The sequence below is a fragment of the Sceloporus occidentalis genome, unplaced genomic scaffold (genome assembly GCF_023333645.1).
Source record: "Sceloporus occidentalis isolate IW3139 unplaced genomic scaffold, rSceOcc1.0.p SCAF_1, whole genome shotgun sequence".
NCBI classification, from domain to species: Eukaryota; Metazoa; Chordata; class Lepidosauria; order Squamata; family Phrynosomatidae; genus Sceloporus; species Sceloporus occidentalis.
Window position 1 is genome coordinate 132893170 of NW_028316981.1, and position 10883 is coordinate 132904052.

General features: G+C 41.6%; 3 non-coding genes across 3 annotated transcripts; all 3 read left to right on the top strand.

The window, feature by feature from the left end:
* The first annotated feature begins 3328 nt into the window (after positions 1 to 3328).
* On the top strand, positions 3329 to 3401 carry TRNAR-UCG (transfer RNA arginine (anticodon UCG)). Its single transcript has one exon. It is a non-coding gene; the product is annotated as a tRNA-Arg (tRNA).
* Positions 3402 to 4782: 1381 nt separating this feature from the next.
* TRNAR-CCU (transfer RNA arginine (anticodon CCU)) lies at positions 4783 to 4855 on the top strand. The gene has a single exon. It is a non-coding gene; the product is annotated as a tRNA-Arg (tRNA).
* Positions 4856 to 9656: 4801 nt separating this feature from the next.
* TRNAR-CCU (transfer RNA arginine (anticodon CCU)) lies at positions 9657 to 9729 on the top strand. The gene has a single exon. It is a non-coding gene; the product is annotated as a tRNA-Arg (tRNA).
* The last annotated feature ends 1154 nt before the right edge of the window (positions 9730 to 10883 follow it).

A 10883-nucleotide genomic window follows, 5' to 3' on the forward strand; every position in this document is an offset into this window, starting at 1 on the left:
TTCCTATCTGCTTTCTTCACTGTCCAGCTTTCACATCTGTACATATCCACTACTAAAATATCAGCTTTTACTAGCTTTTCAGCCTTGGTTTTGTTTTCCTGCACGCCATGTGCACATTCATAGAGCTTCACTTGTGCACACCAGTTTGGCACAGCTGTTGCCCTTCCTCAGTAGCATCTCTGGCATTGTCCCCATCAAAGTGTGTACAAAGTTACAGCAGTAGCAGCACAACCCTATGCATGTCTCAGTAAGTCCCACTGAGTTCAATAGGGCTTACTCCCAGGGAAGTGGATGTAGAAGTTAAAGATTGTGGTGCAATCTTACATAGATCGGCTTAGAAGTAAGTCCCACAGAATCCAATAGTGCTTTACTTTGAGGAAAGTGGCTTATGGTGCTTGCTCAGGGTGACCAGGTGTCCTCCTTTTCCAGGATATGTCCTACATTTCAACCTTCTGTCCAGCATCTATTCCAAAATGTCCTCCATTTTGAGCAGGACTAAAAAGAACGAAATTACATTTACTGTATAATAATATTTTAGCTTTTATGTTGGAATGCCCTCCATCTTTCTTAAGTGTCCTACATTTTGCAGTGCCTTGTTCTCCTTTGTGATTAGGACATGTTGTTGCCTTGTGCTTGCTCCATAAGACATCCCCTCCCTCTCCCCCAACCCCAAAAGGACATAAATCATTCCTGCAAATTCAGGTGCCAAATAATATTTAAAGCCAAGTTAAAGCCAAGGAAAGATGGGTGGGTTCAGAGGCTCTGAGTGATTAATACATGCAGCATCTTATAGTCAATATTTTGCACATGTCTGGAGTGCAAAGGGGGGAAATGTACTGATTGTTCCTGGCCACTGTTGATAGAAATGGACTTAACCTGATCCAGAAGACCCTTCTTCTGACACGACTGTCTCCCCTTGCCCAATTTCTCTCTACAACCAATCCAGTCTGCAAGACTCATGGTAAAAATAGAAAAGAGATCTCATCTATCCTTTGAAGGGGGACCACCAAAAAATGCCCAGTGCTGTAAGCAATATTTCAGAGGGAATCACCTCTGACTATTCCTTGCTTAAGAAAACCCTATGGAATTTATGAGGTCTTCCTAAGTCAATGAGAGCCACCATGGCGTAGTGTTGGATTATGGGGACCAGGATTCAAATCCCGGTTTAGCTGTGCAACCCACTGGGTGACCTTGGGCAACTCACACTCTCTCAGCTTCAGAAGAAGGCAATGGCAAACCTCCTCTAATGAAACTTGCCAAGAAAATTCCATGATAGCTTTGCCTTAGGGTCGCTATAAGTCGGAAATGACTTGAAGGCACACAACAACAACAACAAACCAATAAATCAACAGGCTTAGCTGACTTGAAGGAACATACAGTCCACACATCCTTGTGCGTCTCCGAAACCACAGACTAAAATGTAAGTGTTAAAAAATTGCCTTAGGCATATAAAAGGTCAAATTTCAAACTGCACTGTCTGGGGGGAACAGTGTATTGCACTGGGACTGCGAAGCAAGGCTGTATTATTTTCCCAGTGTAGTTTCAGTTTACATCATCCCACTCTTATCAGACATCTTCCAACTGAGGCAACATTTCGTGCGTCTGAAGAAGGGGGCTGCAGTCTGCAAAAGCTTCCGTCAAGTACATTGAGTTTGTCTTTATTGGTGGATTATGTTGGTTAGATAAGGCTAATTGTTAAATACTTTTGGTTTTTCTGCAAAAGACTAACACAGTTACATCCTTGAAAAGAACAAATACAGTGGTCCCTCCACATTCACTGGGTTAGGGGTTAAGGACCCCTGTGAACGTGGAAAAACTGCACATAAAAAACACTATTCTTTTTACCTGAGAGAAGACATGTCTAGGAATCTCCAGGTCCTTCAGTGCAACTCTGTGGTCAACATCTGCCAGACGTTGATCATAGAATCATGCTGGAGAATCTAAAAATGCCTAGAGAGGTCTAATTTTCTCTAGCAGCATCTAGGTTCTCCAGCACAACTCTATGGTCAACATCTAGCAGAATTGCTGTAGAGGACCTTAAGATTCCTAGCGAGAACATGTTAATCAAAACAGCAAATAATCTAATCTGCAAAAGTCAAAGCTGCAAATGTGGAGGGCCAACTGTACAAAGCAAATTCCCACCCAATGTGGCAGACATATCCCTCTGTGAACAGCAATCTTAGGCCATATCCGCACTGCAGGAATAATCCAGTTTAACACTGCTTTAACTGCCATGTCTCAAGACTACTGAATTCTGGAATTGGTAGTTTGTTGGGGCACCTGACGTCTCTGAGAGAGAAGGCTAAATGCCTCACAAAACTATAAATCCCATACTTCCATAGGATAGAGCCATGGCAGTTAAAGTGGTGTCAAACTGCATTATTTCCACAATGCAGATGAGGCTCCAATTCCCCTGATACTACCAATGGCATCACACTTTTAGGCTGCATCCACACTGCAGAAATAACCCAGTTTGACACTGTTTTAATAGCCATGGCTCAATGCTGTGGAATTCTGGTATTTGTAGTTTTGTGAGGCATGTAGCCTTCTCTGTCAGAGAGCTCTAGTGCCACAACTAACTACAAATCCCAGAATTCCACAGCATTGAGCCATGGCTCTTAAAACAGTGTCAGTCTGGATTATTTCTGCAGTGGTGATGGAGTCAAGATGGCCTTTACTGAAAAAAATCTTAATAATAATAATAATAATAATAATAATAATAATAATAATTCATAACAACAATTATTATCATTATTATAAATTATTATAACTATCATTGTAATTGTTATATAATAAATATTATTATAATAGTTGTTCTGAATTATTATTATTAACTGTTAACTATTATTAACTATTATTATTATAAATTATCTTTATTATAAATCATTATTTATAAAATAAATTTAATTTAATTATAAATTATTATTATAACTATTATTGTTGTGAATTATTATTATTATTATAGTAGTTGTGTATTATTATTATTAACTATTAACTGTTATTATTATTATTATTATAAATTATCATTATTATAAAATAAATTTAATGAAAATGAATATAAATTAGTATTATAACTGTTATTGCAATTGTTGTTGTGAATTGTTGTTATTATTATTATTTCTTAGCCGCCTTTCCCTGTGGGAAAGGTAAGAAACAATAATTAACAAACAATTAAAACGCACACCAGTTTAAAAGGATATAAATATTTAAAATATTCAGTTTGAAATGGCTCCAGAGGAGCTTCCTTCTTCTTTTCCCTCCAAAGCCCCCCTGGAAGCCTCCCGTTGTATACTTTCTGTTTACCAGCAGGGCAGCTCTTCCCGCCGGTGACCGCGTGGCCTAATGGATAAGGCGTCTGACTTCGGATCAGAAGATTGAGGGTTCGAGTCCCTTCGTGGTCGATACGTTTTAGCCGGTTTCCATTAGAAAGCGGATTTTAATCAATATTCAGTCCGGCAAAATTAATTATAAGGACATTATCCAGGAGATGCGCCCCCTTCTCTCTCCCCCCAGAGTCTCCCACTTCAGCAACTGGGAAGGCTGGGTGCGGGTCCCAATTCAATTTCTTTTATGCAGAAGGACAGGAAATTCTTAATGCCCAGGCAGTGGGAGAGCGTTGACTGCGCTTTAAGTGCCTTGGCTCAGTGCTGTGGAATTCTGGGATTTGTAGTTGGTCGTGGTGACCCTGAGGCGACCCTGTCATGGGGTTTTCTTGGCAAGATTTGTTCAGAGAAACAGAGAATCAAAGCCGCCTCTCCAGAGTCATTCATTGTTCAGTGCTCAAGCCACTGCACCATGCTCTCTCACACTGGCTCCCCATCATCATCATCATCATCAATATTATTTCTATGTTGCCTTTCTCCCAAAAATGGGACCCAAGGCGGTCCACAATATAAAAAACACATCCAAACAACATTTTTTAAAAGACTATTCAAATATGAATTAAATTAATAAAAATTAAATTAATTAAATCTAAATTTAAATTAATTTTTAAAAGTCAATTAAAATATGAATTAAATTAATTAAATTTAAAATTAAATTAAAATATTAAAATTTTTAAAGCCAATTAAAATAGTAGTTTTTTTTCCATGTTGTAAGCCGCCCTGAGTCCCAGCCTTGAGAGAAAGGCGGGATGTAAATAAATATAATAATAATAATAATAATAATAATAAATAATTTGTTTTATTTATATACCGCTATTCCAAAGATCATAGCGGTGAACAGCAAGTAAGCTAATTAGCAAGTAAGCTAATTAATAACCTACTGTAATTTAAACACTACAAAGTTAAAATTTAAAACATACAAAAGTTACCAAAAAACATAATCTAAATAAAATCGCCATCATCACTACATTGATTTACATCCTGCTTCCCCCCTCAAAAATAAAGGGACACAAAGCGGCTTACAAATTAAAAACAACAACAATGCAATTAAAAACATACAGAAGTGGGTGTTAAAATAGAATTAAACTCCTGTATTCTTAACTATTGAATTAAAGTGATTTAAAGTATTAAATCACAATATCCCCCCCTTGCAACCCCATAAATCAGGGACCAGTAATTTTTGTTTTAATCTTGTACTTTGTAAATAAAGTTTAATAATAATAATAATAATAATTTGTGCCACTTGATTATGATCCTTTTGGCATAGTCCCCTGCTGCAGGGAATGCTCTGAAGGCCACCACTTTGAATGGCTTGCATCTATATGGCTGCTAAGGAAAGAGCCAAGGGGCCTCTGCATTCCACAAAATGGAGGCAAGAAAAGAAGGAAGTGCACATCTGGCCCCAGTGGCCTAATGGATAAGGCACTGGCCTCCTAAGCCAGGGATTGTGGGTTCGAGTCCCATCTGGGGTGGAAGAATGGGTCGTTTTGTTGCACTCCTTTATTAAAATCTGAACCATACATCTTTCAAACAAAAACCCACCAAACAGTGATACCTTCATGGGACCAACCAAAACGCACAAAATACATGTTGCAAGCTGAAGAAGCCAGTGGAGCTTGTGCATTTTGGTTGGTCCAATAATAATAATAATAATAATAATAATAATAATAATAATAATTGTTTGTTTGTTGTTGCAACTGAACATGAAAGTCAGAATCATACAAGCCATTGTATGAATTGTATTTTTAAAGTGATGTACTGTTTTACTGCATGTAATTTAGCGGTCATTGTTGTTTTATGGTTGTAATCTGCCTCGATCCATTGGGAGAGGTGGGAAATAACAATAAATTTTATTGTTGTTGTTGTTGTTGTTGTTGTATTCCCTATTTCCATGAAGGCATGTGAGAGCTGGACAGTTAAGGAAGAAGATAGGAAGAGAATCCATTCATTGGCGCTGTGGTGCTGGAGAAGGTGCTGAGGATCCCAAGGACAGCCAAGAGGAGAAACAAAGGGGCCTCTTGGACAGATCAAGCCAGAAACCTCCCTGTCGCACTTTGGACTCATCATGAGAAGGCAGGGTTCAATGGGGAAAGCAATGATGCTAGGAATGGTAGAGGGAAGTAGGAAGAGAGGGAGGCCACTTGCCAGATGGATGGACTCTTATTAAGGAGGCCATGGCTGGGAGTCTGCAGGACCTGAGCAGAACTGCACTGCAAAGGGAGCCTGGGAGAGGTCTCATCCATAGGGTCGCCATGGGTCAAGATCAGCTTGAGGGTGGATAACAACAACAACAACGAGGAAGGGATTTCAGCAGGTACTGCTTGTGACACAACCAGGCAACAATCAGCACCTATTAAAATTCCTTCTTGGAAGTATCCATTAAAGGTACAGGTTTCACTATGGCAATCCTACTCCAGAGAGGTTAAATGGCAGAGGGTTACTTTAAAGCAGCTGGTGCTGAGAGACTTCTGAAGGCCTCAAAAGGGAAATGCATTATGTAGAACCTCCCAGCATCTCACAGGCGAAAAACAGGATTCATCTGTGGCCGCTCAGCTTCAGAGTGTGGTGTAGATGGTAGATTAATGAAGAAAAACAGACAAGCCAGGAGAGGCTGCGGAAGTTTGCTTTGCTCTGACCCTCCTGGGAAGGGTGCATCACCATGTGTGGATGTGAGAGCTGGATAATGGAGAAGCCGGATAGAAAGAAAATGCATTCATTTGAGAAGTGGTGCTGGAGAAGAGGGCTGAGGATCCCATAGACAGCCAAAAGGACAAACAAATGGGTCCTAGAGCAGATCAAGCCAGAAATCTCCCTGGAAATTAGGATGATGAAACTGAGCCTATTGTACTTTGGCCACATCATGAGAAGGAAGGAGTCATTGGGGAAAGACAATATTGCTAGGAAAAGTAGGAGGCGGCAGCAAGAGAGGACTTGGGGGACGTAAGCAAAGCAGTGGAGTCTTGAAGATAACTAAACCATGGGGTCGCCAGGAGTCAGGGTCAACTCGAAGGCAGTTAACAACAATAAACTAGGAAGGGCAAAATGCTGCCCCCTCCTCTCTGCCCTACTGAATTAATGGATTGTTAACAATAAAGTGGGCCTCTGGGGTTAGCCAAAAAGACAAATGGGGCCTAGAACATTCCGCCCCGCACCCTCAGAACATCTGGGCAGCAATTACTTAGGGTTCCCGGGGCGAGGTTTGTCTCCACCACCAGGAGGACATTTTCCATCGCCACCCCGGCCCTTTGGAACACGCTGCCCACAGAGCTCCGCTCAGCTACCTCCCTGGCCCAATTCAGACGGGATCTTAAGACCTTCCTGTTCAGGACTGCATTCCCTGAATAAGGTCCTATAAGCCTCCCCCGCCGCACTGGCAACAGGACTGGCTAACCTGGGGCCTTTTGTTTTTATGTTTTTTTGTAATATTGTAATATGGTGTATGATTTTAATGTTTATTTTTTATTGTATTTTAACTGTTGTAAACCGCCCTGATCTGATGGAAGGGCGGTATATAAATAAAAACTTTATTATTATTATTATTATTAGAACAGATCAAGCCAGAAATCTCTCTGGAAGCCAAAATGAAGAAACTGGCTGTAGTACTTTGGACACATCATGAGATGGTATGACTCACTAGAAAAGGCAATAATGCTAGTAAAAGTAGAAAGCAATAGAAAGAAAGGAAAGACAGCATGCCAGATAGATGGACTCTTATTAAGGAGGCCATGGCTGGGAGTCTGCAGGACCTGAGCAGAACTGCACTGCAAAGGGAGTCTGGGAGAGGTCTCATCTACAGCAGCAACAACAAGAACAACAAATGTTGTGCCCCTCCCCACCAAAATAGGGACCAAACAGTCTAAAAACACCATACAAAGTTAACAAATGTGATGATTAAAATGGGATCAAACTATTTCAATATTAATACAGATCGTTTGTTTAAAATTAGAATACAACTTTAAAAAAGAAGATAAAACTATACACTTTAAAACAATACACCTCCCTCAGGACAAGGCCTCATCATCCAGCCATTGATCAGAAGGTTTTCAACCCAAGGGATGCCAAGTAAAGTGTGCTTCGTGAAGTCAAAGGCTTTTATGGCCGGCATCCATAGTTTTTTGTGGGTTTTTTGGGCTTGTGGCCATGTTCTAGCAGGGTTTCTTCTTGACATTTCACCAGCATCTGGGGCTGGCATCTTCAGAGAATGTTTGCCTGGAAAAAGTGGGTTTATATATACTGTGTGAGCCTGGGAATGCAGGAGTGATTTGCATGTGTATTGTTCTGTTGTTAATGGCCAGCCTCAGGCTGGGAGGCTAATGCAAAAGAGGATTACTGTCTACTAATTGGTGATCATTATCTGCTGGGAAAGCCCCTGACTCTGAATGGTTTCCCATTTGCATTTGCTGAGTCCTTATTTTGCTATTCTTCAGGACTGGTAGCCAAATTTTGTTCACTTTAAGGGTTTCTTCTTTCCGGTTGAAATTGTCCAGGTGTTTGTGGATTTCAATGGCTTCCCTGTGCATCCTGACATGGTAGTGGTTGGCATGATCTAGAACTTCAGTGTTTTCAAACAGTATTTTATGCCCAGGATGGTTTGTGACATGTTCTGCTACTGCTGATTTTTCTGGCTGGCCCAGTCTGCAGTGTCTCTCGTGTTCCTTGATTCTGGTTTGCACACCGCGTTTGGTGGTCCCTATGTAGACTTGTAAACTGGAAACAGAACAACACAAAAGGTGGTGATGGTGATTTTTTTTTTAAACCAGTACTTGAAAGTGAGGTCATTAGGTAGGTTAATGGTTAGTTGCCATTTCTAGTTGCTACCCATGGTAGCAGAACATGTCACAAACCATCCTGGACATAAAATACTGTTTGAAAACACTGAAATTCCGGATCATGCCAACCACTACCATGTCAGGATGCACAGGGAAGCCATTGAAATTCACAAACATCTGGATAATTTCAACCAGAAAGAAGAAACCCTTAAAGTGAACAAAATTTGGCTACCAGTCCTGAGGAATAGCAAAATAAGGACTCAGCAAATGCAGATGAGAAACCATTCAGAGTCAGGGGCTTTCCCAGCAGATAATGATCACCAGTTAGCAGACATTAATCCTCTTTTGCATTAGCCTCCCAGCCTGAGGCCAGCCATCAGCACAGAACAATACACATGCAAATCACTCCTGCATTCCCAGGCTCACACAGCATATATATATACACCCACTTTTTCCAGGCAAAGCATTCTCTGAAGATGCCAGCCACAGATGCTGGTGAAACGTCAGGAAGAATAGAACATGGCCACATAGCCTGAAAAACCCACAAAAAACTAAAGTGTGCTTCCTTGGCAAGGCCCAGTGCAATTACTCCAGGCTTGCCCAAAAAACCCTGGCTTTTCCAAATCTTCCATTTGTAAATCAAATACTTTCCAAATGTGTATATTATGTCCATATCTTTCCCCATATGTCTGTATTAACTAGCAGACCCTCTGCAAAGTGAGTGTTGCAAGTGCCACCTCAAGGGGCTTGTTCCACCTCACAGATAATAAAATGATACAAGGTCCATTATTTATATATATATATATATATATATATATATATATATTTGCATTTACTAGGAAAGACATTTCCTATTGTAATTTGTTAGGACTATTATTTATTTTCATACCATTTATTAAGAGTGTCATTTCGAAAGCGTAAGCTCAGCTACAAGGATGGTGATGAAGACAGGTTTTACATCAAAGGTCCACAACACACTGCAGAAATAATCCAGTTCGAGACTGCTTTAACTGCCCTGGCCCAATGCTAGGGAATCCTGGGGATTGTAGTTTATTGGGGCACCAGAGCTCTCTGATAGAGAAGGCTAAATGTCTCACAAAACTACAGTTCCCAGAATTCCCTAATACTGAGCCAGGGCAACTAAAACAGTCTCAACCCGGATTATTTCTGCAGTGTGGATGCAGCCCTGTCTGACCCCATTTCCAACCAGGCGGAGGGATGTGTCCGCTCCCAGATGTTGCTGGACTGCAGACCCCATCATCCATGGCCATGGGCTGTGCTGCCAGGGGTGCTGGGAGTTGCAATCCAACATCTGGAGGAGATCTATTAGGTGATCTCCTGTTAGGCAGCCTTTGCCATTCTCTGCTATGGAGGGCTGGCAGAAACCGTGGGGCGGGTTTCCTGCAGTGAGCCCCAGTGGAACGCCTTTGAGAGAGAGAGGCAGAGGAAGCAGTGCAGCTGTGAGAGCGTTAAGTAGCGCCGCCTGCGCAGCCTTGCTATCCAAGCCCCAGTGGCCTAATGGATAAGGCACTGGCCTCCTAAGCCAGGGATTGTGGGTTCGAGTCCCATCTGGGGTGAGACCTTTTTTTCCTTGATGTTGCCTTGGCCTTTTCTTCCTCCTCCTGCAGCCTTTCTAGAGCAGTCAGGGCTTTATTTTGCACGGCGGGGGGCTCCCTTTCCCCCTCCCCTTTTAAGATGTATTCCATCATCACTCCCTTTGCATTGCAGAACAAACGCTGTAGGCTTCTCTTCAGTGGATTGACATCAGTGCAGTTTCAGAGGTCCTCCTTTTCCAGGTCATGTCCAACATTTTTTCCAGCCTCCTGTCCAGGAGGAATCCCCCAAATGCCCTCCAATTTGAGCATGGTAAAGAAGCATGGACTTACATTTCTAGGAGTGTTTGGGGCTTTTATTTGGTCCTGTCCTCCATTTTGTTCTTGAGTGCTCTACATTTTTGTAGTGCCTCCTCCTCTTTTGCAGTCAGGACACCTGGGGTCACCCTGACTTGCTTGTTACTATACTTCTGTGTAGAGAGATCTTGTAGCACCTTTGAGACTCACTGAAAGAAAGAGGTTGGCAGCAGGAGCTTTCCTAGACCAAAGTCTACTTCCTCAGGTGCATTTGGACTATCTGAGGAAGTAGGCTGAAGTCTATGGAAGCTCCTGCTGCCAACCTCTTTCTTGCAGTGAGTCCAAAGGTGCTACAAGATCTCTCTACATACTGACTCTACAGACTAACACCATGGCTATAGCTTTGAATTCTCCCTCCAAAGATTAGGGTCTGGAGCACTACAACCCACAACCTTGGGCCATAAGTCACACTCTCTCAGCCTCAGAGGATGGCAATGGCAAACCCCTTCTGAAGAAACTTGCCAAGAAAACTGTGATAGGAGTGACATTAGTTAAAAAAAGAAGACTTGGAGGCACACGACAACAACAACAACAAATCTGCAATTTAAGATATACAGATGACACCATACCCCTCGCAGAAAATAACAGAAGACTTGGAATAATTACTGAAGAAAGCCAAGGAAGAAAGTGCAAATGTAGGTTTACAGGGGAACGTTTAAACAAACAAACAAACAAACAATTTACATCACTTTAAAGTGGACAATGGAGACATGGAAATTGTTCAAGAATTCCCATATCTTGACTTGGAGGCTACAGTCAAGGAATCAGAAAAAGACTCTAAGACCTGGAAGGGCAGCTAATCAAAGAACTAAACAATTTAA